The sequence below is a fragment of the Vombatus ursinus genome, unplaced genomic scaffold, assembly GCF_900497805.2.
Source record: "Vombatus ursinus unplaced genomic scaffold, bare-nosed wombat genome assembly UNPS02010461.1, whole genome shotgun sequence".
NCBI lineage: Eukaryota > Metazoa > Chordata > Mammalia > Diprotodontia > Vombatidae > Vombatus > Vombatus ursinus.
The window spans coordinates 5,331,995-5,358,207 of NW_020950239.1; the positions used below are offsets into that span (position 1 = coordinate 5,331,995).

Consider the following 26,213-nt stretch of genomic DNA (forward strand, 5'->3'; position numbering starts at 1 on the left):
GCAGCGGCGGCGGTAACGGCGGCGGCAGCGGCGGCGGTAACGGCGGCGGCAGCGGCAGCGGCAGCCGGCCTCTGCTCTCCACCACTCTCCGCGCCAAGCCACGCGCGCCCCAGGCCGTGCCCCTGGCCGGGCACCACTGCAGCGTGATTAGTTATTGGCAGTCATATCGGCGATCCCAGAACATAGGCAGACGCTGCAGAAGGGAACGTAGAGAAGACACGCACACGCACACACGCACACACACACACGAACACAATCCCTCCCCCTCCCCCTCACACACGCACACGGGCACACGGGCACACACACACACGCACACACGCACACGGGCGCACACGCGCGCTCGTTCGGTCCCGGCTGGCCAGCGGCGGGGCCGTCTCCCACCGCCCGCTCCCGGGCTTCCAGCCGTGCCCGGCGCGGAGGAGTCCGTTCCCCGGCCCGCTCACCCCCTTCTCCCAGAAGTTGCGGCCGCCCGCCCGCCCTCTGCCCTCGGCTCGCCGGGCTCCGCGCCGCGTGGCTGCCCGCGGGAGGCTAGACGAGCAGCCCCGAGCGCTGCCCCCCGCAGGCTGAAAACTTCCCGCAGCGCCGCGGGGCTCCCGGCTCCACGGCCCGGAACCACGAGCCGCCCCCGACCTCGCCGCCAAGCTGGAGGAGCGACGGAAGCCCGATCCCAGGAGGTGAGGTCCGGGGGAGCCCGCCGGAGGAGGCGGCGAGCGGTGCGTTCCGTGCGGCGCGGGGCAGGCGCCGGGGGGCGGCGGGTGGAGGGAGCCGGAGAGCGGGGCTGGCCGGGAAGGGCGCGGACTGGGCGGCAGCAGCGGCGCAGCCGCCCGGAAAGGGGTCCCGTCTGCAGCCTTAGAGCCCGGCGGGACGGCCGGGCTTCTCTTTGGAGATGACCGGGACCCTCCGCGCCTGGGGGTGGGGGCGGGGAGCGAGAGTCAGCTTGGTCGGGGCAGACTGAGAGCGGGGCGCTTTTCTTTTTTCAATGGGCAGAAGGTGGGAGGGGAGAGCCAATAGGTGGGTGGTCCTGTGGCCCGTCCGTTTCGATGCCCCGCTAATGATCCGAGGCAGCTGTCCCAGTGCCCGAGTGCCCAGCGGACCCGTCTGTGGGGGCAGCTCCAGAGGAGGCTGGGGTGGGCTGCCTTTGAGCGCCTCCGCGTTGTTTGGGGGTGCATGCCACCGGCCAATCCGTCGTCACGGAGGCCTTCGGGAATCTCCCTGCCATCTGCCTCCAGGGACCGAACGAACATCCACTTCGCTCCCTGGCGAGATGAAGGCGGGGGGGGGGGGGGGGGGGGGGGGGGTGAGTCAGGCAATTTCTCTGAAAGTAAAACGTCCGCATCTATTTGCGAGCGTTGGGTAGCGGGAGGCAGAGGTTTAACGAGGGTTTCTCTTGGCCGACCAAAACTTGGCTCTTCTTCGGGCACCCGGCAAAGGGTGTTGCAAGAAAAGTCTCTGTGGGGTTTCCCCCCGTGTGTATTTTCCTCGACTTTCGCCAGTTCTTACTAACGGTTATCGAAGGAAGGCAGTGGCCGGGACAAACGTGGCAAACTGGCAGCTGCAGTAGGCACCACGTTCTCCTTTGTGGTGATCTACACGGTAGCATGCCCGCTGTTCTAGTGAAAGGCACGACAATTCTGCCTCTCACCAGTTCCTTATCAAACTTGTGTCTGCCCGCTTCCGTTCTTTCCGTTGGCCCTCCGTCTAGCTCAGTGCTCAACACAGGTCTGTTGAGTGAAATGGTCCTTGAGGGGTACTGGGAACGCGCGTACGTTGAACATTGTTGGTGGTTTTCTTCTCTAAGTTCTACACACAAGCACCAGACTCATTTCAGTTCAATTTGACAAGCAATTATTAAATGTCCACAGTATGCAAGGCCATCCTGCTCCCCGTAAAGGGAATGAAATCGTCATCTCTCAAGACATTTGCAATTCAATTCAACAAGGAAGGAAATATACGTTTATTAAGCACCTACTACGTGCCAGACACTGTGCTAAACACTTTACAGATATCTTATTTGGTCCTCACAACAACCCTGGGAGGTAGGTGCTGTTATTATCATCTCCATTTTACAGTAGAGGAAACTGAGGCAAGCAGCATGAAGTGACTTACCCAAGGTCACACCTGTAGTCAGGGTTTGAGACTGAGCATTTCATCCCCCGAGAGGGAGGGGCTACAGAGGCAAACGGAAGGAAGTCTTTGCTTGCCTGAACATCACATTCTATTGGATGCACTCTCGTCACCTTTTATTTCTGGGATTTGTGGTCGGAGTGCCTGGCACATAGTAAGTAAGCATTTAATAAATGCTTGTTGAGTGATTGATATAGGAATTAAGTTACTTAAATCCTAAAGAGCATTAGAAACTCTTCCTGGTCAAAGGAGTAGATTTTTCAATTCCTTTAGAAGAGAGAAGGTTATTGAATAATGGTCAGGTAACAAAACTTGAAGTCAGGTGCCTTTTTATTCTTTGTCTTATATCACTGAGAAAAAACTCACTTTCATTTTGACTTTAAAAGAAGTTATAGATTTGGGTCTTGTGAAATCCTGGCCCAGTATTATTACATTTGAATTCTATCCAGAGCTAATAAGTAATGTAAGAAAGGCACTTTTTTTGGGGGGGGGGGGTCAGGACAGGTGATTTCATTGGTGTAGGGAATTGTGGGTGAAGAAACTCCCTTTACTAATGCAGATGGACTCCTGCTCAGTAATTTATAGACTCAGGAAGAGCACTGAGATGAAATGACTTACCCAGGGTCACACAGTCAGGTTATGTTTCAGAAGTGGGACTTGAGGGGCAGCTATGTGGCACAGTAGATAGAGCACCAGCCCTGGAGGCAGGAGGACCTGAGTTCAAGTCCGGCCTCAGACACACAACACTTACTAACTGTGTGACCGTGGGCAAGTCACTTAACCCCATTGCCTCATCAAAAAAAATTAAAAAAAAAAAAAGAAGTGGGCCTTGAATCTAGATCTTCTTAACTCCTGGAACAGCTTTCCCTCCCTTACTCCAAAGTGCAACAGACTATATGGCTGTAAAAAGAGAAATATTTACATAGATAGTTGAGGCATATAGTCCTCTTCCTTAAGGACCAGAAGAAGCATATTTTCATAGCCTAAATTCTATATATTTATTTTTAAAAAGTAGAAAACCAGACACAAAAAACAGCCTTGCTTTTAAGAGGTAGCCTAGTGCAAAGAAAACTGAATCTGCCGTCAGACAGGCCCAGCCTTTGACACGTGGTCTTGCTATTTCCCACCTGTCTGACCTTGGTCAAATCCCCGTATCTCTACGGGCCTCTATGCAGGTTGGATTGGGTGATGGCTGAGGTCACTTCCAGCTCTAAGTGATCTGTGATCTGCATTTCCCAGAACGATTCATACAGTCATTTAGAAACTGTTCGCTTTTAGGGAATCATAAACGGACCATTTCTCGAAATAAGCTGTTATTAAATTACTTGTCTGATTGTGCAGATTGGCTCTTAGTGGACCACCTTGCTTACAGCCATCAGAATATATTTTCATCTGTTCCACGTACGTGAAATGCTTTCGACTCTTAAAATGTTCATGTTATCTCCAGACTCACTATGAATTGTACAGTCAGCATCCAGGGTACAACATTTATGGGCAGTAGGGGATGTTTTGCTGGTAACCTCACTGTTCGCTCAGCTCTGACAAGTACACTTTTTCAAGAGTTACAGATGCCTCATTCTGATAACAAGGGGATATAATCTGGTTGTAGCATGCATCTTAAAGGAAAACAGCACTCTTAAGAAAAAGAGAATACTGTACACATGGATTGCTAAATCAGTTGCTAATCAGGTTTCTCTGGCTGCCTCTAGGGGTGCTGCAGTCCAGCGTTGCTATAGTGTTTGAGGTTGCGAGCAAAGCAGGTTTTCAGTTGCCAGAATTTCCGGGCTTCATGGAGATACCAAACCTAGCAATAGGCAGCCTATATTCAGTTTCAATTCTTAGAGATTAAAAAAAAAAGTTTGGTATTTAGTGATGTGAATGAAATGGTGAATTTGAGCTGGTGGATATTAAGATCTGAGAGGCAAGGAAATGGAAAGCAGCTTCTCTAGGGATGATACATTTAGAAATAACAATTCTAACAAGCGGTTGCTTAATGCTGTATGAAATTATGTTGTATTTTTTTGGGGGGGACAAAGGGAGTGCTAAGCAGGAATCAGAGGACATGTCTTCATGTTTACTGCATATGATGCTATCCCAAGTGGATTTAACAGCTTGTGATTTACCAGCCTTATTCTTTATAGGGTCATATAATTATTTAGCCAAACAGACATCTGTAAATGTCTAGAAAGCTATTAAAATTGCTCAAGAAAACAAACTGTAATTCACTGTATGATATTGTTACGTTTTGCTACTCCTCCTGGGATGTGTTTGCCAGATACAATTTATGGGAAATGAGAAAGTCTAAGCCTTCTCCTAGGAGAGTCAGGATCCTGTTGCCCTGGAGTCAGGAAGACCTGGGTTCAATTTCCGCCTTGGAATCACTCTGCTTGTATGACCCTGGTCAGGTCCCTTAAGGTCTCTATGCCCCAGGTAACTTCCCAAGGCTATAAATTGCTAAACAAGGGCTAATGTGTCTTGGTAGAGTGAGTTCTGCACCCTCCCTCGGAACCTGAGGATTCAGTTATATACCCTCCCTTGTGCCCCCAAGGTTTTCCCTTATCACTTAATTAAAAATTATTTAATTAGCTTCTGCTATGTGTGAGGCTTTGTGTTAGGTTTTGGAGAATCAAAGACAAGAAGGAAATACACACTGCCCTCAAAGAGCTTCCCTTCTACTGAGGTGAAAGCTAGAAAGACAACGATGATACTAAAATGTGGTATACTGAAGACAGAAGAAAATGAGAAAGCAAACAGCTATGGGGAAGGAGGTCCTGGGAAGGCTTAGCTGATAAGGCAGCACCTGAGTTGAACCTTGAAGGAAGAGGAAGATTTTAAGTGGTACAGACCTGGTTCACATTACCTCAAAAACAAGTTTTGCATTAAAAAGGCAAACAAATTTGGATGTTTGTGCCAAAAAATAAAACTTGCTGCCTTTTGTACGTAAAGATGACATTGTCTGCTGTCGGTGGGAAATGTATGCCTTTGCCTTGTTTTTCTGTTAGGGAACAATAATGATTTCCCAGACTCGTACTGTTGCCTCTGCGTCAACACTCCATATGTGATAGAACATTTCATTTTTTAGAGCTGGCCGCCTGAGCTGTGTCTCCTGATGCCATGATGGAGGTTGCTAGGTGACAGTGGGTAAGAGTGCTGGACTTGGAGGCAGGAAGACGAGTTCAAACCACTCTCAGTCTCAGTTTTCTCATCTGTAAAATGGGCATAATTGTGCCTACCTCCAAGGGTTATTGTGAGGATTAAGTAAGATAAAATAAACATAGCACTTTTCAACCCTTAAAGTGCTATACAAGTGCTGGCTATTATCGTTAGTGACAAATAGCAGTTGTGTGTTAGGTCATTGATGTTGTTTGTCTTAATTTTAATTTTAAAAAATTGGTTCATCCATTTTGTTTAGGTAGAACAGATACGACCTCCTTAATACAGCACATTTCACCAAATATAGTTTATTGATTGTTAACAGAAAGCACTTGAACTTTGTCCAATACTTCCAGATTCTGCTAACCAGGTTCTGGTTGGCTTGAAATGTTGACCAAACCTAAACCTTGCAGCTACTCAATCAATCGGCAAGCATTTATGAAATGCTTACCATGGGCTAGGCTTTGGGCACACAAAGCCAAAAGCAAAGCAAATCCCTACCCTCAGGGAGCTTACGTTCCTGTGTGTGTGTGTGTGTGTGTGTGTGTGTGTGTGTGTGTGTGAGAGAGAGAGAGAGAGAGAGAGAGAAAGAGAGAGAGAGAGAGTGTTGAGGGGGGAGGACACATTACATATATATATATATATATTTATATAAGATAAATACGAGGAAATCTTTTGGGGGGTTCTCTGGGTTAGGGATCAGGAAAAGCCCGGAAATGAGCTTCGAAGAAAACAAAGGCTTCTGAAGAGCCCAGGTGGGGAGGCAGTGCATTTCAGGTATGGAGGACAGTCAGTTCAAAGTTGCAGAGATGAGAGACATATCATGGATGAAGGCACTAAGAAGGTGAATTTGGCTGGGCTGTGGAGTGTGTGAATGGGAGGAATGTGTAATAAAGATGGAAAGGTAAATTGGGACGAATTTGGAATGGCTTCGGACAGCAGACAGATGGGTTTATATTTGATACTTGAAGTAAAGGGAACCATGGAAGTTTTTTTAAATGGGGGGGAGGGTGACTTGGTCAGACCTGTGCTTTAGGAAAATTCCTTTGGCAGCTGAGGTGGAGGATGGATTGGAGAGGCATCAATGAGTCATTGGGTATATTGGTTTCTGTGCTCACCTTCCTTCACTCTCTATCACTTCATATAACTCTTTCCATGTTTCTCTGAATTCTTCAAATTAGTTATTTATTTATTTATTTTTTGCTTAGGCAATTGGGGTTAAGTGACTTGCCCAGAGTCACACAGCTAGTAAGTGTCAAGTGTCTGAGTTCGGATTTGAACGCAGTTCCTTCTGACTTCAAGGTCAGAGCTCTATCCAGTGCGCCACCTAGCTGCCCTCAAGTTATCATTCTTTATAGTCCAATAATATTCCATTCCAGCCTTTCCCAACTCTCTATAAGTGTCTTCCATCTCTAAATCATTTCTGATTTATCCTGTACATAGCTTATTTGCACCTATTTGTTTACATGTTGTCTTTCCCGTTAGATTGTGAACTCCTTGCGGGCAGGGACTGTCTTATGTTTTTTGTATTCCCAGTGCTTAACATAGCTCCTGGCACATAATAGACACTTAATGAATGCTTACTGACCAACCAACATTCACATTTCATCATTTCTTTAACCGATTGCCAGTTGTTGGGCATTTTGTTTCTGGGTGTTCTGTTTTATCCTTGCCAATAATGCTGCTGCGAACACTATTTTTCTTTCTGTCTACTGACTTGGGGCAAAGACCTAGCAATGGGTTTTCTGGGTTAGAGAATGTGAACAACTGCATGACTTTTCCTACATAATTCCAAATTGTTTTCAAGAAAGCTTGAGATGATGTACAGCTCTACCAGCAGTGAATTGTCCTGGAAATCTTTCCACAGCCTCTCCAATATTGTGTTTCATCAGCTTTTAGTATCTTTCCTGGCTTAACTCGTCTGAGGGAAATGAGCCCTCAGGGTTTTTAGAAAACTTCCAGTTCTGAATTACTGGTAATTTTGAACATTTTTCATGTGTTATTGACAATGTCTATTTTTTCTTCAGAAGTCTTTGTCCACTGGGTGTGTTAATGACCCTACCCCAGCCCTGCCATTCTCCTCGGCTTCCGACTCCTTGGTTATATCTCAGCTCCAAGCTACATTGAAGTATTGGGAGCAACTTGGAGGCAACCTATGACTTCTCATGGTTTACTTCTCATTCTTTTTGACATTATTTATGTCTTACTTTAAGTTACAAATTGATGTACATGAATAGTGTGAATTTGAATACATGTGACCACTTTATAGAATTTATGATTTGCACTAATTGAAGCTTAGACATACTTGTATCTCTCTAATAGCTGATTCTACCTGAAGTTGTGCCAATAAGGTAACAGTAGTTTTGGGCAGCTAGGTGGCACAGTGGATAGAGCACTAGCCCTGGAGTCAGAAAAACCTGAGTTCAAATCTGGCCTCAGACATTTACTGGCTGTGTGACCCTGGGCAAGTTATTTAACCCTGCTTGCCTCAGTTTCCTCATCTGTAAAATGAGCTGGAGAACGAAATGGCAAACCACTGCAGTATCTCTGCCAAGAAAACCCCCCAAAAAGGGGTCATGAAGAGTCAGACACGACTGAAAAACAACTGAATAACAAACAGTAGTATTTTTTAAATTTTTTTTTTAACAAACAGTAGTATTAATAAGAGTGATGCAATGTGTTTCTTTTGTTCTGTCAGTGAGATCCAGACATCTCATTCTTCACTGTGAATTAATTAGGTTTCAAGGATTATGATGTGAATTTTATAGATGACAAAACCAAGTTGCTGAAGTGGTACCATTCCATGGAATCCTAAAGAATAGGATACTTTGGTAGCTTCTGAATTAGGTCATGTCATATTTTGATCATTTAGCTGTAGTCTTAAAAGATTTATTTTCATCTCCTCGGTGAAGATGTTGTGGCTTGGTAGGTCATTCCACCCTACTGTCTGCCTCAGAATGAGGCAGCTAGGCAGGGCAGTAAATAGAGTGCTGGGGCCAGGAGTCAGGAAGAACAGTTCAAATCTGGCTTCTGATACTTAGCTATATGACCTTAAGCAAATCACTTCACCTTTGTTTACCTCAGTTTCTTAAACTGTAAAATGGAAATAATAATAGCACCTTGCTCAAAGGGTGCTTGTGAGGATTAAAAGAAAGAGTAGGCACTAGATGAGTGCTTCCTTCCCCCACTCCCATGCTCACAGACACATTGGAGAAGAGCCATTTCTCTTTACCTTCCACCTCCCACCCTTATCCAGTGGTCATGTTTAAATGAAAGAGATCTTAGAGGAATGTGCTCATTTAGGGTATAGGCCAACACAGTAGGAGAAAAGCCATTCTATCCTGGGGGGGAAGAAAACATGCTTTTCTCGCCGGGGTCTCCATTCAGCAGATTCTCTTAAAGGACCTCCTGGCCTTCACATGAAGCCCATGATCTTCTAGGATGGACTGGGCCAGCAGGGTGGGAGACTTAGCCCTGGTATTAGATGAGTAGCAATTCCAGTTTGCAAACTGGAGGACTATTTCTCATGGTCCTTGGGGAAAGGAACATGTTAGAATGAGCCTAACCATTCCATTAAAGTGGATAAATGTGAACTGACACCTCTATTCTCTGCCTCTTAATTGTTGCTGGCTTCTATAAGGTTGTGGAGGAAAGGTAAGTCTCAATTTAACTTGAAACTGGATTGTCTGCATCTCTGTTGGCTTAACAATAAATTCTATTTATGAATTTATTTTTGAGGTGGTCATTGTTCCAATATTGCTAAAATGAATAAATGCATGATTCTCAAGTGGAACATGATGTGAAGGGGAGCCAAGAACTAAGGTGAATTTCAGCACGTTTTCAAAGATGGTTTACTTCAGAAACCCATTCAAGAACATAGCCCACTCTGTGTTTCAGAAAATGAGTACTTTGTATTCAAAGCAGTGAGTGTGTGCCTGGCAAATAGTAAGTGCTTAATAAATGCCTATTGACTGACTGATTCACTTGGACATAATGCCAGAGAGTGTTGGTGTTGAAGTAAAAAGATCTGGGTTCAATTCCTACTGCTGATGCTTTATGACCGTAGGAAAGTCCCTTCACTTTGCCAATGGAAATGAATCAGTTTGACTAGGAGCCTCTACATCCCTTTCAGCTCCAGACCCCTTGTGCTATGAGGTCCCCCTGATGCTTCATTGCTCTATGGGGGTGACCCAAGGCTCTTAAGAGCTAAGTCTGTAGGCCATAACACCGGTGAGTTCTGCTAAGCTGGAGAGGGGACCGGGTGCCTGCTTTGTCTAAGGATGAGCCTCGGAGAAGCTTCCTCACTGGAAAGGCAGCCACGGATGGAGGAGGTTTTTCAGCCACACAAACTCATGCAATCTTCCAGCAAACATTCATGATCACCGAGGACCAGAGCATACATTCCAGAACCTGCAAGAACCATGAATGTGGGCAGCTGGGTGGCTAAATCTCCTCCCGCCCCGATGGGTTGCATGCTGTTTGCAGCTGTAGGATGACGAGCTCGGTGGAGCTGATCCACAAATTCCTTCATTCCTCTGAGCTCTGGAGACGGCTGTCCTGAGGAATGTGAGATGAGCTCTCATGACGGATGCCTGCTTGGGCTCCACCCCTGGGAGTGCTGGGATTGCTAGATAATGGACTACAGTCACCTGGAAAACTAAACCAAGTTACTAGCAATCATTATAGCTAATGTCAATAATGAATTTTAAAATTTGTCTTCAAGTGCTTTCCATGTATTACGTTTTCTCATTTGATCTTCAGAGCCTTGTGAAATAGGTGATAATGATGATACTACTACTACTGCTACTACTACTACTACTACTACTACTACTACTACTACTACTACCACTACTACTGCTATCACTACTGCTGCTACTACTACTACTGTGACTAATTTGTTTTTTTGTTGTTCAGTCATATCTTGACTCTTCGTGACCCCATCTGGGGTTTTCTTGGCAAAGATCCTGGAGTGGTTTGCCATTTCCTTCTCCAGCTCATTTTACAGATGAGGAAACTGAAGCCAACAGGATCAAATGACTTGCCCAGAGTCACACAGCTAGTAAGTGTCTGAAGCCTGATTTGAACTCAGGTCTTCCTGACTCCAGGCCCAGGGCTCTATCACTGTACCACCCTAGCTGCCTGTTATTATCCTATTATTATGAGCAAAAGAATTCTTAATTCATGAAAAAGATTGTCAAAAATTGTGACAAGAAAACACAGTTCCTGGAAATTTAAAATTAAAATTGGAAGTTTTTTTGGTCACCCCAGTGGACTTGTAGTCAAGAAGTCCTGGGTTCAAATCCCACGTTGGCCATTTTAGCAATGTGACCCTAGGCAAGTCACCCAAATTCTCTGTGCCTCAGAGGAGTTTGGACTTAATGAGCTTGAAGGCCTTCTCAGCTCTAAATCAATAATCCCATGGTTCAAATCAGCCTCATATATTTCCTAGCTATGTGACCCTGGGAAAGCCATTTAACGTCTGTCTTCCTTCAGTTTTCCCATCTGCCAAATGAGGATAATAGTAGTATTGGCCTCCCCAGGTTGTTTTGAGGATCAAATAAGATGATATTTGTAAAGTGTTTTGCAAACATTAAGTGTTACATAAATGCTAGATATCGTTTCTTATGATAATTCACTTAATTACTTAATAATAATAATTTTGTTATATTATCTCCTATCTTAGTCTCCAAATTTTCCTTCTTTGCTGGCCTTCTGTAATAAGATTAGAAATGCCTTCAGGACAAGAATTAGGTGATATATTTACTTCCTATATCCTCTAATGCCCTCCTGCAAGGTGAACACTCAGTGTTTTAACAAATACCTAGAGAATTGAGTCACCTGCACTGCGAGCAGAGACTTTGAAAACCTGACCATATATAAACCTGAGAGGTCCAACAGTTTGATAAGCCTCATTCAAACTGTAATTCCTATAGACGTTGCTATAATATAGCCGTTCTATATTGTAGATTTGCTTCAGTTGTGTCTGACTCTCTGTTTGAGGTTTTCTTGGCAGAGATACTGGAGAGGTTTGTCATTTCTTTCTCCAGTTCATTTTACAGATGAGGAAACTGAGGCAAACAGGGTTAAGTGAGTTTCCCAGGGTCGCACAGCTAGTAAGTGTTGTTCAAACACCATATAAGGTACTGGGGATGCTATTGATGAAAAACCTGACAGCCCCTCTCAACAAGCAGCTACATTTCTAACGGGGGAGATTGGAAATTCCTAATGCTAATAATAGCTACCATTCATATAGCACTTTGAGGCTGGCAAAGGGCTTGATACATGCTATCTCATTTCCTCCTCACCATTACCCTGGAAGGTAGGGGTTTTTCTTCTCTCCATTCACAAAGGAAGACACTGAGACTGAAAAGTTCAATGACTTGGCTATGGTGCGTCAGCTAATCAGTATCTCAGGGAGTATTTGAATTCCACTAGCCCTGATCTGCCCTCAGATGCTAACTAGCTGTGTGACCCTGGGCAAGTCACTTAACTTCTGCCTGCCTCAGTTCCCCTTAACTGTAAAATGAGGATGATGATGATGGTGATGATAATAATAATAACAACAACAATAATAATATCCATCTCTTAGGGTTATTTGAGGACCAAATGAGATAATATTTGTAAAGCAATTAGCACTGTGCCTGGCAGTAATAGGAGCTTAACAAATGGTACTTCCCTTCCCTTGTTCCCTTGTCCTCGGGTGCGAGACGTTGTGCTAAGTGCTAGGGATACAAAGAAAGACAAAAACCTCAAGGAGTTCACATATTTTGAAGATACTGTTGGATACTTAAGAGACACAGTGCTCGGAATGTATATGCTCACTTTCACTGAAGAAAATGTGTAAACTTCCTCATCTCTTGTGGATTACTCATGACCGGAAAAAAAAAAAAAACTCATGCCCTGGGAGCCAACTTTTTGGTGATTAGTGTCTGCTCATAGCCAAGCTGGTCCTTGGTGATAGATTAAAGTAAAGGTTTAAAGATTAACTGTCACCTCCCACTTACTCTGTGTGTGTTTTGCATGGACCTAATTATTTCCATGTTGTGTCCCCTATTAGAAATTAGAAAAACAACTCCATGAGGGCAGCAACTACTTTTGCCTTTGTTGGGAGTTTATAATATTTGTTGATTGATTTGTCGATCTCATCACAGGATGAGATAATGGTGATCTGATAAAGAAAAGACTTGAGAAGGCCTGTGGGGGATGGTAGCTTTAGTGGAAAGGTTGTCATACAGAAGATATTAGGCTAGAAGTTCTTTACTTGAGTTTGTAAACTTGTTTTTTTAATTTAAAAATATTTTGATAGCCATTTTAATATTATCGGTTTCCCTTGTAATCCTATGTACTTCCTCCATGTGTTACAAACATGATTCTGAGAAAAGGTCAATACATTTCACCAAACAGCCAAAGGGATCTGAATCATTCTCATTTTGCTTAGCCCCAGATGTCAACAGTTGGTAGAAGCGATTGGTGGAAGTTTTATCGAGGCAGATTTTGGCTTCATTCAAGGAAAAACTTAAGAACAATAACAATAGGAATTGTCCCAAAGTAGGATGAGGTGTCTGTGTCTCAGAAGATACTAAGTTCTCCACTGATGGGGGCCTTCATGTGGAAGTTGGATGAACACTCATTGGTGATATCATAGAAAGGAGTTCACTTTCAGCCACAGGCCCTTAGACAGAGGACGTCTCTTCTTGGCCCCCTCCCATGGACTGAAGACTTTCTGGCTTCATAGAACCTGGCAGAGACTATGTTCCACTGTCACAACATTTGAGACCTAAGGACACCTCCCTGGGTCTTGGAGTATAGAAATAGGATCTTAATGGGACTTATCATGGCTAGTACTAATGATAAGAATTTATTAAATCTTCATTATGTGCTCACCATTATAATATACAGAGATTTAGTTATACTTCCAGCTTTGTGGCTTTATCTTGGAGAGAGGCCAGTACATATTGTGGAGGCAAGAGAAGATGGAGATTTATTATCTTTCTGTCTTCCAACCTCAGTCAAATGATCACATTTTTGCTTACCTCCATCCATTTCCATTGTTCTTTCATTTTTAGTTTATAAAGAATAAAGTGAACTTAGAGAAATTATAGAAAAAAGCTTGGAATAAATCATGTTACATCTCTGTAATGAAATATTACTGTGCTGTATGACGTGATAAAATCGCAGAAGCGTGGAAGGACTCATAGGAACTGATGCAAGGTGAAGGCAGCAGAACCAGGAAAACAGTATGCACAATGACTGCAACCATTCAAATGGGAAGATCAACAAAGCCGTTGAAATCGAATATTGGGAAATTATACTGACAAGCAAGCTTGGCCCCAAAGAAGAGCTATGAGAATGTGCCTTCTCCAACTTTTTTTTTTTTTGCAGAGGTGAATGACCATGGTTATGGATCATCAGACTTAAAAAAAAATGTTGGTTGATTTTGCCAATTTTTTTCCTTCTTTTATTCTCTTCTTTATTATAGGTATAACTCTCTGGGAGGACACGGGAAGAGGGATAGAATAGGAAATGTAGGTGATATAAAGAAAGATATCAATGAAAATGTATTTAAAAAAATCAGTAGTTTGAGGCAATGAATCAACTGACCGTATTACCTTGCCTATAATCCTAGTGGTTCCCTGCTACCTCCAGGATCAAGTAGAAATGCTCCCTGTGGCATTCAAAGCCCTTTAGAACCTGGCCTCCTCCTACTTTTTCAGTCTTCACATCTTAGTCCCCTCCATGTACTCCGGGATCGGTCAACACCGGTCTTCTTGCTCTTCCTTGCATCTGATAGCCCATCTTCTCACTGAACATTTCACTGGCTCCTGCCCAGGCCTGGAATACTCTGTCAGGAAGAAGCTGACATCTCTGCCTTCTGACTTCCCTGGCCTCCTTCAGGTCTCCCCTTCTGCAGAAGTCCTTGGTGCCTTCCCTCTGCAACTTATCCCGGCTCCATCTTGTTTGTGCATAGTTATTTGCATGTTGTGTATCCCTGTAGACTGAGAGCTCCTTGAGAGCAGGAGCTGTTTGTTTTTAGCTTTTAGCACAGCACCTGCAGCATAGTAGGTGCTTTTTGACTGATTGATCTTAAGTTATGCTGAACTTTTGTTTGTATTTTTATGTATATTTAGTCTTTGATTCAGTGTCACTGGCCTCTTGGCTTTTCCAAGAATTGGACACTCCGTCTCTTGGCTCAGGGCATGTCTATCAGAGCGTCTCTCTGGCTGTCCTTCATGCCTGGAATGCTCTCCCTCCTTGGTTCTGATTACTGACCTCTCTGGCTTCTTTTAAGTCCCATCTAAAACCCCACTTTCCCAACCCTCTTCATTCCAGCGCTTTCCCTTTGTTAATTGCTTCTTATTTATCCTGTATACTGCTTGTTGTTTATCTCATTAGATTGTAAGCTCCTTGAGACAGGGACGGTTGTTTGCCTCTTTTTGTATCCTCACCACTTAGCATGGTTCCTGGCACAGTGTAGTCATTTAATAAATGTTTATAAATCGATTGGGTCGATTAAGATTATGTTAGCCTGCGTATGTCATTTTCACATGGGATTTTTGACTGGTAAAATATTCGGATGGTACAAGATACTTTTGCATAACATCTTTAAAAGCATAGATCCATTTGGATAAGATCACCTTGTGAACTCAAGTCCATGTATTTTTTATATTTATATGATTCAAAAAAGCCAGGTTAAAGAATCTTTATTCAGAGTCATTTGAGAGAGAGAGAACGTCACTGTGCGGCTATCAACATATTCCTTCTCTTTCCCCCCACCTGGATTCAGATGTTGTTCCACGACAAGCACAGATGTAGTACAGGAATTAAGTAGGGCGACAAGAGCAATGGACTCAAAGTCCAAAGACCTGGGTTTGAATCCCAGCTCTGCCCCCTTCCTGATGTGCAGACTGGGGCAAGTCATTTAACATCTTAATGTCTTTATCTGTAACTAATCCAGTATGCCTGAGAGGGTTTTTGTGATGATTAAATGAGGTAACAAATGTGACAGTTCTTACAAAGCTGTGTACTTTTATGAGCTGTTAGATGAGACCTGACAAGGTCAATATGAGGCCTGTCAAACACTAATATTACTCTGGGGTCAGTAGATAGGACCCCTCTGGATTTGGTGTGCAAGTTCTTTTTTTAATTAATTTATTTTGATTTATCAACAATCACTTCCATATGCTTTTGAGTTTTAAATTTTTCTTCCCCTTCCTCCCCACCACCCTCCCCAAGATGGCGCACAATCTGATATAGACTATCCATACACATTCCTACTAAACATATTTTCACATTAGTGATGTTGTAAGGAAGAATTAGAACTAATAGGAGGAACCGCCAGAAAGAGGAAACAAAAGTCAACAGAAGAAAAAAAATAACAAATAGTATGCTTCGGTCTGCATTCAGACTCTACAGTTCTTTCTTTGGATGTGGATAGCATTTTCCATCACGAGGCCTTTGGAGATGTCTTAGATCCTTGTATTGCCAGGAAGGGTTAAGTTTATCAATATTAGTCATAGCACAACGTGGCTGTTATTGTGTACAACATTCTCTTGGTTCTGCTCACTTCACTCAGCATCAGACCATACAAGTCTTTCCAGGTTTTTCTGAAGTCAGCCTGTTCATCATTTCTTATAGCACAATAGTATTCCATTACACTCATATACCACAACTTGTTCAGCCATTCCCCATGGTGTGCAAATTCTTAATTAATTCAAGTTGCAATTTTTCCATAATGGAACCCAGATTTGCCCGAGGATCAGAGAGATTAAGTAACTGGCTCACGATCACACGGCTAGTACGTGTCAGAGGCACAATTTTAACCCAGTTCATTTTGATCTTAGATACAGCTCTCTATCCATTATACCAGGGCACCTATGTGATTCGGTGGATAGAATGTCAGACCTGGAGTCAGGAAAAATTCAAATCTAGTCTTAGACACTTACTAGCTGTGTGACCTGGGCAAGTCACTTAACCCTGTATGCCTCAGTTTCTCATCTGTCAAATGACCTGAAGAAGAAAATGGCAAACCACTGCAGTATCTTTGCCAAGAAAACCCCAAAAGGGGACATGAAGAGTCAGACATGACTGAAAACGACTAAAGACAAACAAACAAACAAAATGCACTGCACCACACTGTCTCACCAGCACTGGTATAGGAGTCAGCCTTAAGACCAGTGCTGTAAACTTTATGTACGATATTGAGTGACATGAAGTTATTATTGTGAGGGCGAAAAACAAATAGCCCCTGCTCTCAAGGAGCTCTCAGTCTAAAGGGATAGACAACATGCAAATAACTATGCACGAGCAAGATGTAGACGGGCTAAGTTGCAGAGGGAAGGCACCGAGGACTTCTGCAGAAGGGGAGCCTTTAGCTGAGACCTGAAGGAAGCCAGGCAAGTCAGAAGGCAGAGAGGTCAGCTTCCTCCTAACAGAGTGTTCCAGGCTTGGGCACGAACCAGTGAAATGCTCAGTCAGAAGATGGAGTATCAGATGCAAGGAAGAGTAAGAAGTCGAGGGATCCCAGAGTCCATGGAGGGGACTAAGATGTGAAGACTAAAAAAGCAGGTGGCCAGGCTCTTAAAGGACTTTGAATGCCACCGGGAGCGTTTCTACTTGATCCTGGAGGTAACAGGGAACCACTAGGATTGAGCGAGGGCACTTACTGTTTTGCAAATTAATTTAGCCACGTGACATTAACTCGTTCTATTCTGGCTGTTCCGGAAGTTCTTACAAAAGAATCAAGCGGACTATGGATGTGTAAAGCATCAGGCCTTTCTTTGTTAGACACATTTCAAAGGCAAAGCTTGAGGCCCAATGTGACATTGGCAGGGATGGGAGAATGTGAAAATGGGGCAAGGGAAAAAGATCCCGTGGTCTCAGGCGTCAGAGGGGTTGGGCTGCAAGCAGATCTGAGTCTCGGGAGAGGGGTAGACAGCCCAAGTGTAAGGGTCTAGAGGACTCAGCAGCACAAAGCAAGATGTCAACCATGGTCCCACAAGAGCTGTTCTTGGGTTTGACACACCCAGGTGAAGCTCAGGTCTTGTCACTTCTTTTCATATTCCTTTGTGTGTTTGTATGTGTGCATAAATGTGTGCACTCATGCATCCATGTGCATTTGATGTCTGCATATGTGTTCTATCCCGTAGTGCAGGAGTTCTTAACCTTTTTAATGTCATGGTCCCCTTTGGCAGGTGGAAAAATATATGGCGTCCTTCTCAGAATAATGTTTTTAAATGCATAAAATAAAATAGACAGGATGCAACAGAAATCACAAAGGATTACATGGAAATTGTTATGTTATATATATGTTATCTTATATCTGCAAATACAACGCTTTTATAAACAGAACATTTATATATCTAAGTGTGTAATACATATGTATACACACACGTGTGTGTATATACGTACATATGTGTATGCATGTATATGAACACATAGATATGCACACACACACATGCATATAGGCATATACAAAATGAACAAATTGACAAACCTGAATGTAAGCTGTGTGAGGGCAAGTCTTTATATCCCTAGTCTCTAATAAATTAGCTAGAATATGGTAAATGCATAACAAGTTCTGGCTGATTGTTTTATCTTGCTTGGGCTCTTTCGTCGTCTACCCTCTTGGGCAGTTCAGTCACAGTTGAAGAACTCATGTGTTACCGGGATATACTAGCCAGGACAACGAGTGTCTCCAAGGTCCCTATCTGGACAAATACGGACAGATTTTCAGCAGTTTCCAGATATGAAAGCTCAACTGATCAATAAGCCTCCATAGCCCCAGCTATACAAAGACAAAAGGGAAATGGTCCCTGCCCTCAGGAGGTTTACAGAACAGTTGTAGGAGATGCTCATGTCCTCGGATAAGGATATACAAAATAGAAAATAGACGTAAGATTATTTTGAGAGGAAGACACTGGCAGTTGGGGGATCAGAGAGGTTTCATTTGGAAGCAGGTGCTTGAACTGAGTGTTGAAGAAAACTCAGGATTCTAAGAGAGGAGATGAGGAGGGAGGGAGGGAGTACATACCCCTCATGGGGGATGGGTACCTTGAAGGCGTGGAGTTGGGAGATGGAATTCTATATATGAAGAGCAGCAAAAAGGCCAGTTTGGCTGACCTATAGTATGCATGAAAGGATGTAACGTGTAATAAGGCTGGAAAGGTAGACTGAGGCAAGGTCGGGAAGACTTAAACCCCCAATAAAGGAGTCTTTAATTGACCTGATGTCATAGGAAATCAAGGTCACACCTGTGTTTTATGTAAATCACTTTGATAGTTGAGTGGAGGATGGATTAGCAAAGGGAGAGACTTGAGGCAGAGACAGCAATTAGGAGGCTATTCACATAGTCCCTATCTACTGACTCTGGGAGATGATGAGAGCTTGGACCAGATTAGTGACTGTGGGTATAGAGAGAAGGGACCTATTTAAGAGATGTTGGGGAGCTAGAAATGTCCACATTTGGCAACTGCTGGGATACATGGGATGAGAAATTATTGGTTGTAAAGTTGGGTGGCTAGTCAGATAACGGTGCCCTTAATAGAAATGGGAAAATTCAGAAGAGGGATGAAATTGTGGGGAGAGATAACGAATTTTGTTTGGAGTTGTTGAGTTTGAGATGTCTTTGGGACATTCATTTTGAAAGGTCCGATAGACAGTTGGGGATGTGGGGACTGGAGTTCAGAAGAGAGACTAGGGATGTGTGTGTATATGTGTATGTGTATGTGTATATAGACATATATATACACACACATACACACATATATGTATGTGGGAATGTACCTTTCTCTATGTGAATGATCAAGAGCCTTGGGGTTAATCCACAGGCAGCTGATATTCTCGGCATGATGATCCAGCAAAAGAGACTGAGAAGGAGTCATACAGGTTGAGGGAGAACGAAGAGAGATCAGTATCATGAAAACGCAGACAGGAGAGAGTATCCGGGAGGACATGGCAGCCCACGGTGTCAAATGTCACAGAGATGTCAAGAATGATGAGGACTGAGTAAAGACCATTGGAATGTGCATTTAAGAGATCTTTGATAATTTTAGAGAAGGCAGTTCCACGTGAATGATGAGGTTGGAAGGCAAATTGCAAAGGGTTGAGAAGTGACTGAGGGGAGAGAAAGTCAAGGTAAACAATTGTAGACAGCTTTTTCTCGGATTTTGGCAAACACAGGGAGGATATAGGAAGATGGCTTAAGGGGATGGTAGGGTCTAGTGAAGGTTTGAGTTTTTTCAAGGGTGAGAGACACTAGGGTGAGAGACACTTGGATATGATTTTAAGCAATAAAGAAAGAGTGAAGATCTTTAGAGAGTCTTTTATCTAAGACAGGAGGGGATGGGAGTAAGAGACACCTAATCATCCTATAACTGACAAAACGACTCCTTGTGTACGAGCCTAATCCTCTTTGTGGATCACAAGCCCCTTGACACACATAGAAGAAGTCAGAAAAGTGACCTGAGATGTTAGGGCAGAATCCTTTCCTTTAGAAAGAGTTGGTCCTTGAAGGAGAAGGATCTCAGTAGGTGGAGGTTAGAGGGTATATTCCAGTGGGAATGGGTGGAGAGGGATGATGTGGATATAGACATGGAGGTAAGAGAAGTCAGGAGGAGATCTGGGAACAAATAGTTGAATTTGATTGGAACATGGGGTTCCAGAAGACGAGCATTGTGAAATAATAGTTGGAAAGGTAGGTAGAAGCCAGATTATGGAGGACATTAAAACCAAGGACAGGAAGTTGCATCAATGAATGCAGAACGAAATTGGCTGTCCTGGACCCCTTCCCCAAATGGAGGCAATGGGAGAAACCAATGGTAAATTGCATTTTAAATGGGAAGTTAGAAAAGTCCCAATATTATCCCTTCTTTCTCTATCTGTATAACTGAGTTCAATCATTGGGTCAGTACTAAGAACATCTCAGAGATATGCCTGGAACCCAGGTCTTCCTGACCAGCTCTCTAATCACCGTGTCATGTTGCCTTGCGTGGATAACATAACAGAAATAACTTAAGAGCAAATCTCAGAATTTTTTGTGCCGGAAGAGGCCTTAGACATCATCTGGTCCAACTGCCTTATTTTATAGATGAGGAAACTGAGGCCCAAAGAGGCTGAATAAATTGTCCAAAGTTACATGGCTGGTAAGAAAAGCCTTCTGGGACCCAAGACTCAAGCCAAGCCTTCTGATTTCACATTCCATGCTCTTGGCAGCAAGAGTTACTTGAAAGACGAAGGACTTATGTGTATTTTTCTACCCGTGTCTATACCAGTTTGTGGCCCACATTGAGAAAACCAGCACAGAAGAAAAAAAGCTTCCTATTACAGAGTTTCTTAAGAATGCTTTTCCCTTTCCCCTTTAACATAGTTTTATCTCTTCATCTTTGGATCTGTTGTATTTAAAACAAAGAAATTTAAATAGCTAATATACCTTCCCCTTTTTAAAATGAGGATTTTTTTTTTTGGAGCGAGTCATGACGTTATTTTCCCTTACCATTTCATAATCCTAGGCACAGTGGTGGTTGAATAGGAAGCAGAGAAAGCATTTGATTTCACTAAGCTTGAGTCGATAATGAATTTGGTTAGTGCCTCAGTTTCATATTTTTGTTATATGAAGCAGGGACCTCTCATACAAGCAGTGAGTCTTAGTTAAATTAGCACTTTTTTCTCCTTTGAGATTTGAAGCGTTTTCCCGACTAAAAAGATTTTAACCCCCTGTAATTCTGTACTTGTGGGATGCAGGGTAGCTTCTTTTTTGTTGTTTGTTGTTGTTTTTGTTGGGGAGGGGAAATGGAGGCGAAGGTGGACATGTGATTAATGCGGATTAAAGATTTAAGTGAACTAATGGATTTCTTAGAAGTATGAATGTTGAAAATTGTGAAAATCTATTTGAGAAGTGGCCTGTTAGAGGTGGGGTGGGAGGAAACATTGAGATGAGCAAAGGTGCTAAATGGCTCTTATTTTAAAAGCAAAAGTGACTTTTAAAATTGTGCATTTCTGTAGATCAAACCACACAAACCATTTTAGAGAAATGCATTTAAACTGAAAACCCAATGGGAAAGGACTTTGACTCTTGACCAGACTGGTGATATAGGTTGAAATAGAAAGTACAACACTTAGTCTAGTGCCTGGTACAAGTAGGTTCTTAGTAAATGCTTATTGACTTGACACCTCAATTTCATATGACTGTTTTAGATGTAAAAGGTATATGAATTTATGTAGTAGGTTCAAATGATTAACCCACTCAGATCGAAGATATTTGATGAGACTACCCAAGGCATCCGACCAACTTTCATATAGAAGTTGGATGGCAAGATAACTTCATTTGCTGTATGAGTCAAGTTCAACTTATTCTTTATTCTCACAAAGCTTATCTGTTTAAACAAGGCACATATCTCTGGGAGGTAGCATGATTCAGTGGAGAGAATATGATAGGGATTTCAGAGACCTGGGTGCTGGATGCTGGGTCCAACTTTCTTCACTAATTAATTTCATTGAAGGACAAGGTCATAAATTTACCTCAATTTCCTCACCCGTAAAACAAAGAGCTTGGACCAAATGACTATTTTTAGTTCAGGTATTCAGTGATTCCATACATGTTCAATCATATATGTATACATGTGACTGTGTAATAAGGGTTTAGTGGGAAATAACACAATAGAGACTCATTAAAGTGTATTTTAATTATTTGAGAATTACCAAAGTATCATCATAGTTTATTTATTTATTTATTTTTTGCTTAGGCGATTGGGGTTAAGTGACTTGCCTAGGGTCACACAGTTAGTCAAGTGTCTGAGGCCAGATTTGAACTCAGGTCTTCCTGACTCCAAGGCTGGAGCTCTATCCACTGCACCATCTAGCTGCCCCATAGTTTATTTCTTAAAAGTTGATTTTAGCTCTCTCTTCCTCTCTCTCTCTGTGTAAGAAAGGTATTTCAGAAGTAGTTCAGTGTAAATTCCAGAGTAAATTATACCTCAGATTTGAAAACTAAGGACTGGAATATTTTGCCCAGGAACAATATATGGGAAAAGAAGATCTCTCAAAAGGCAATGCTACAAGAAAGCCACCCTAGATAAAAGGAAAAAGAAACTAAATTCATATTCTTAATGGTATGATTTTCAACATTAAATGCGTGTTCATTCCAAATTCACTTTTACCGAAAATGGACAATAATTCCTACCACTTACGTTCAAAGCATTTCCTCAGTATTGAATAATTTATTTATGTTATCTCCCTTATGGGGGTAGAATAGCATGATTCTCACTGCTTACCCAGAAACCATCATGCCAGATTATTGAAATGGATATTTTAGATCTTGATGTAGCTAAAATTTCCAGAGTGACATCTTAGCTTCCACCGTGACTTCCCAAATATAGACTTTCTGGAAAATTTTCCAGGGGTGTGGGATGCCTGGAAACTTTTCCTCGATTGCAAACCATCAATAACCATATGAAAAAGTGCTAATGATCACTAATCATAAAAGAAATGGAGAGTAAATGAACTCTGAGGTTTTGTCTCACCAGATAATTAGCAAAGATCATAAATGAGAGAAATAGTGGTAGAGAGGCTGTTGGAAGACAGGAGCACTAATGCCCAGTGGATGGAGCAATGAATCTGGAAAACCATTTGGAATTACAAAGTATATATAAAGTAAATGCAATGTAATTTTGGTAAGGAAAGGTAGCAGTTAGGGTTTAGAGGAGGGGATAAGGCTCTTGTAGAAAGGAGGTGACCCATGAGTTAAGCCTGGAAACAATGTGCTTTAGGAAGATCCCTTTGGCAATTGTGTAGAGGATGGATTAGAGAGGGTTAGAGAGTTAAGGCAAGGGTACTGTTTCAGAGGCTATTGCAATAGTCCAGGCAAGAGGTGATCGGGCCCTGATCCAGGATGGTTGTGGTATGAGTAGAGAAAAGAGGACCAAAATGTTTTGGAGGCAGAATTGACAATGCTTTGCAGCTGATTGGATTGGGGATGATGGTGGGACAGAGTGAAGAGTTAAGTTTGAGAAACTGGGTAATTAGAAAGATAGTGGTGCCCTTGTCAGAAATAGGGAAGATCAGAAAAAGAGAAGGTTTGGGCACTGGGGTGAGATAATGAGTTTTTTTGCACTTATATTAGTGATGCCTATGATGCCTCCAATTAAAATGTCTGATAGGTGGTTGGTGATGTGGCATTGGAGGTCTTGGTATAGCAAGATTGAAGCCATCTTCATAGAAGTAGCACTGGGACTTATTGGGGCAGATGAAATAATTTTGGTCATGCTTTTTATGTATCAATGATTTTTAAATCATCTCTCCTTGACTTGCTTTCTAGGTCAGTTGTTTTTGATCATATATACCTTATATTCACCCCCTCCCTACCATCTTTTGATTTGTTTTAATATTCCTTGTTGTCTGATGGAGCCATTGTTTTCTCTTTGGTCCATTCTAATTTTCAGGGACTTCAATTCTTGATTAAACTTTACTACCATCTGTTCCAAAGTTTTGATTCTTTTTTTTTTCATCTTTAGTTATTTTATTTTGTATCTCTTCTTTCATTTTTTCCCAGTATTTTTAAGATCCTTGTAACCAGAACATCCTTTTTTTCTGATTCTCTACTTGTACTTGTAGAGTTACTCTCCAATTATGGGTTTACCCTTTGGCCTTGTGTGCGGCATTTTCTTCTGTTTACTCATACCTCCAGCATCAGTTTCTGGGTTGGGGGCTTGTGCTTCAGTAAAGCTCAGTGCTTGAGCTTGAGTTTGGCGCTTAAGACTAGGCCCTGAATCCTTCAAGAACTGTGTGGCCTTGTCTTCTGCTGTGGTTTGGGCCCAGGATGCCTTGATGCTGAGTTGCCTTGGCCTGGGCTTGGGCACTGGTCTGTCTCTGTCTCCTATTGTAGCATTGGGCTATTTTGCCTTCCAGTTACCAAAGTTTGTCTTACATCCGTGCTGCCTTGAATTCTGGCAGTGTTTTTGTGTGATCCTGGGCTGGATGGAGGAGTTTACAGCTGATTGGTTTTCTCCATCATTGTTCATCCTGGTGCATTTTAATAGTTTTATTGAGAGGGTTTGTGGGAGAATCAGAACTCCTATAGGTCCTAAGATGCTGCCCATCTGCCCACAATTCCCTCAGATGGGATTTTTGAAATAGAACATGGAGAGAGATGAGAACTAAGCCCAGGACCGAACATTAGGATAGACTCACAGTTAGGGAACATGATGAGGTTGAGGATTTGGCAGAGGTAACCAAGTCCTTGCCACAACCTTTGGCATTGTCAAGCACCCTCTTCTCCTTGATACTCCCCCCTCTACGTTTTTTGCTGCTCTTTCCTGCTTCTTCTAGTTCTCTGACTGCTCCTTCTGAGATTCCTTTGCTAGATCTTCACCCAGTTTGCCCCTGTTAGCCATGACCCCACTAATGTTCTGCTCTGGTCTTTCTTCTCCCTCTATACAATTTTGTTTGATGATCTTATTATTTCCTACGGACTCCATTGTCATCTCTATGCTGATAATTCTTAAATCTACCTAGCCACCCTTACCTCTCTCCTGGCCTTCAGTCTCATTTCTCCAGTTGCCTATTGGATACCTCAAACAAGACGTCCTATAGACATCTTAAATTTATAATTTTCAAAACTGAACTTGTCATCTCCCCCCACCCCCAACCCTCCAATTTTCTTCAACTTCCATATTACTAGGAAGGGCACCACCATCCTCTAGTTACCCAGGCTTAAAACCTAGGTGTCATCCTCAACTTCTCACTCTCTGTTCCATTACCACATTCAATCTGTTGGTTCCAAGGTTGCCAAGTCCCGTTGGTTCTATCCCTCAATATCCCTTGTATATATATTCTCCTCTCTTTTGTCACCACCCTGGTTTAGTCCTACATCATCTCATGCCTGGTCTATTGCAATAGGCTTTTGGTTTATCTCTCTGCCCCTTCCACTCCATTCTCCACTCAGCTATCAAAGTAATCTTGGTAAACCTCAGGTACGACCACGTTACCTCAATAAATTCTAGCGGTTACCTATTACCTCCAGGATCAAATATATAAGCCTCACTTTGGCATTTGAAGCCCTTCACCACCTGGTGCCTTCCTACCTTTCCAGTCTTCTTATACTTCACTTCTCTCCATATACTCTATGATTCTGTGCCATTACCCTCCTTGCTGTTCCTTGCACAAGACACTTCATCTACCATATTTCGGTATTTTCACTTGTTGTCCCCCATGCCTGGAATGTTTTCTTCTTGTCTCTAACTCCTGCCTTCTCTGACTTCATTCAAGTCTCAGTTGAAGTACCCGGTTTTAGCAAGAAGCCTTTCCTGGTCTTTTTAAATCTTAGTGCTTTCTCTCTGTTGATTATATCCAATTTACCTTGTATATACTTGTTGTACATAGTTGTTTGCATGTTGTCCTCTGCATTTGACTGAGCTCCTTGAGATTGGGGTCTGTTTCTCCATCCCCTTTATTTGTATTTCCAGTGCTTAGCAGAATACGTAGTAAATGCTCAGTAAATGCTTATTGAATGACTGACCAGCTGAAAAGGAGGGGTCATAGCTGGCACTGGAGAATCAAGAGAGATCAGTGTCATGAAAATCTTAAGAAGAGAGAATGTCCAGGAGGAGAAGATGACCAATAACATTCCATGCAACAGACCAGTCAAAAAAGATGACTGAGAAAGGACCATTGGGCTTGGCAATTAGGAGAGATCCTTGGTTCCTTTGGACAAAACAATTGTATTTCAGTGGCAGAAGAAAGAAAACAGCGAATTCCCCTGTGCACCAAAAATATTCATAGTAGAACATTTTGTGGTTAGGAAAATAACTGGAAAGTAAGTAAGGACCCCTCCCCTGGGGAACAGCTGAGCAAGATGTGGCATATGAATCTAATGGGGTCTTGCTGATGACAAATCTGATGAATCCAGAGAAACCCTATGCAGAGTGTGCACACCAGAACCAGGA

At 42.7% G+C, this 26,213-nt stretch overlaps 1 protein-coding gene across 2 annotated transcripts in view; it reads left to right on the forward strand.

The window, feature by feature from the left end:
* Nucleotides 1-598: 598 nt before the first annotated feature.
* The window catches only part of SLC4A4 (solute carrier family 4 member 4), a 392,678-nt gene continuing 367,063 nt past the window's right edge, over nucleotides 599-26,213 (forward strand). For both annotated transcript variants that reach the window (XM_027854521.1, XM_027854522.1), the window contains exon 1: nucleotides 599-674. The gene's annotated coding sequence lies outside the window, so the exon portion shown is untranslated. The remainder of the gene's footprint in view (nucleotides 675-26,213) is intronic.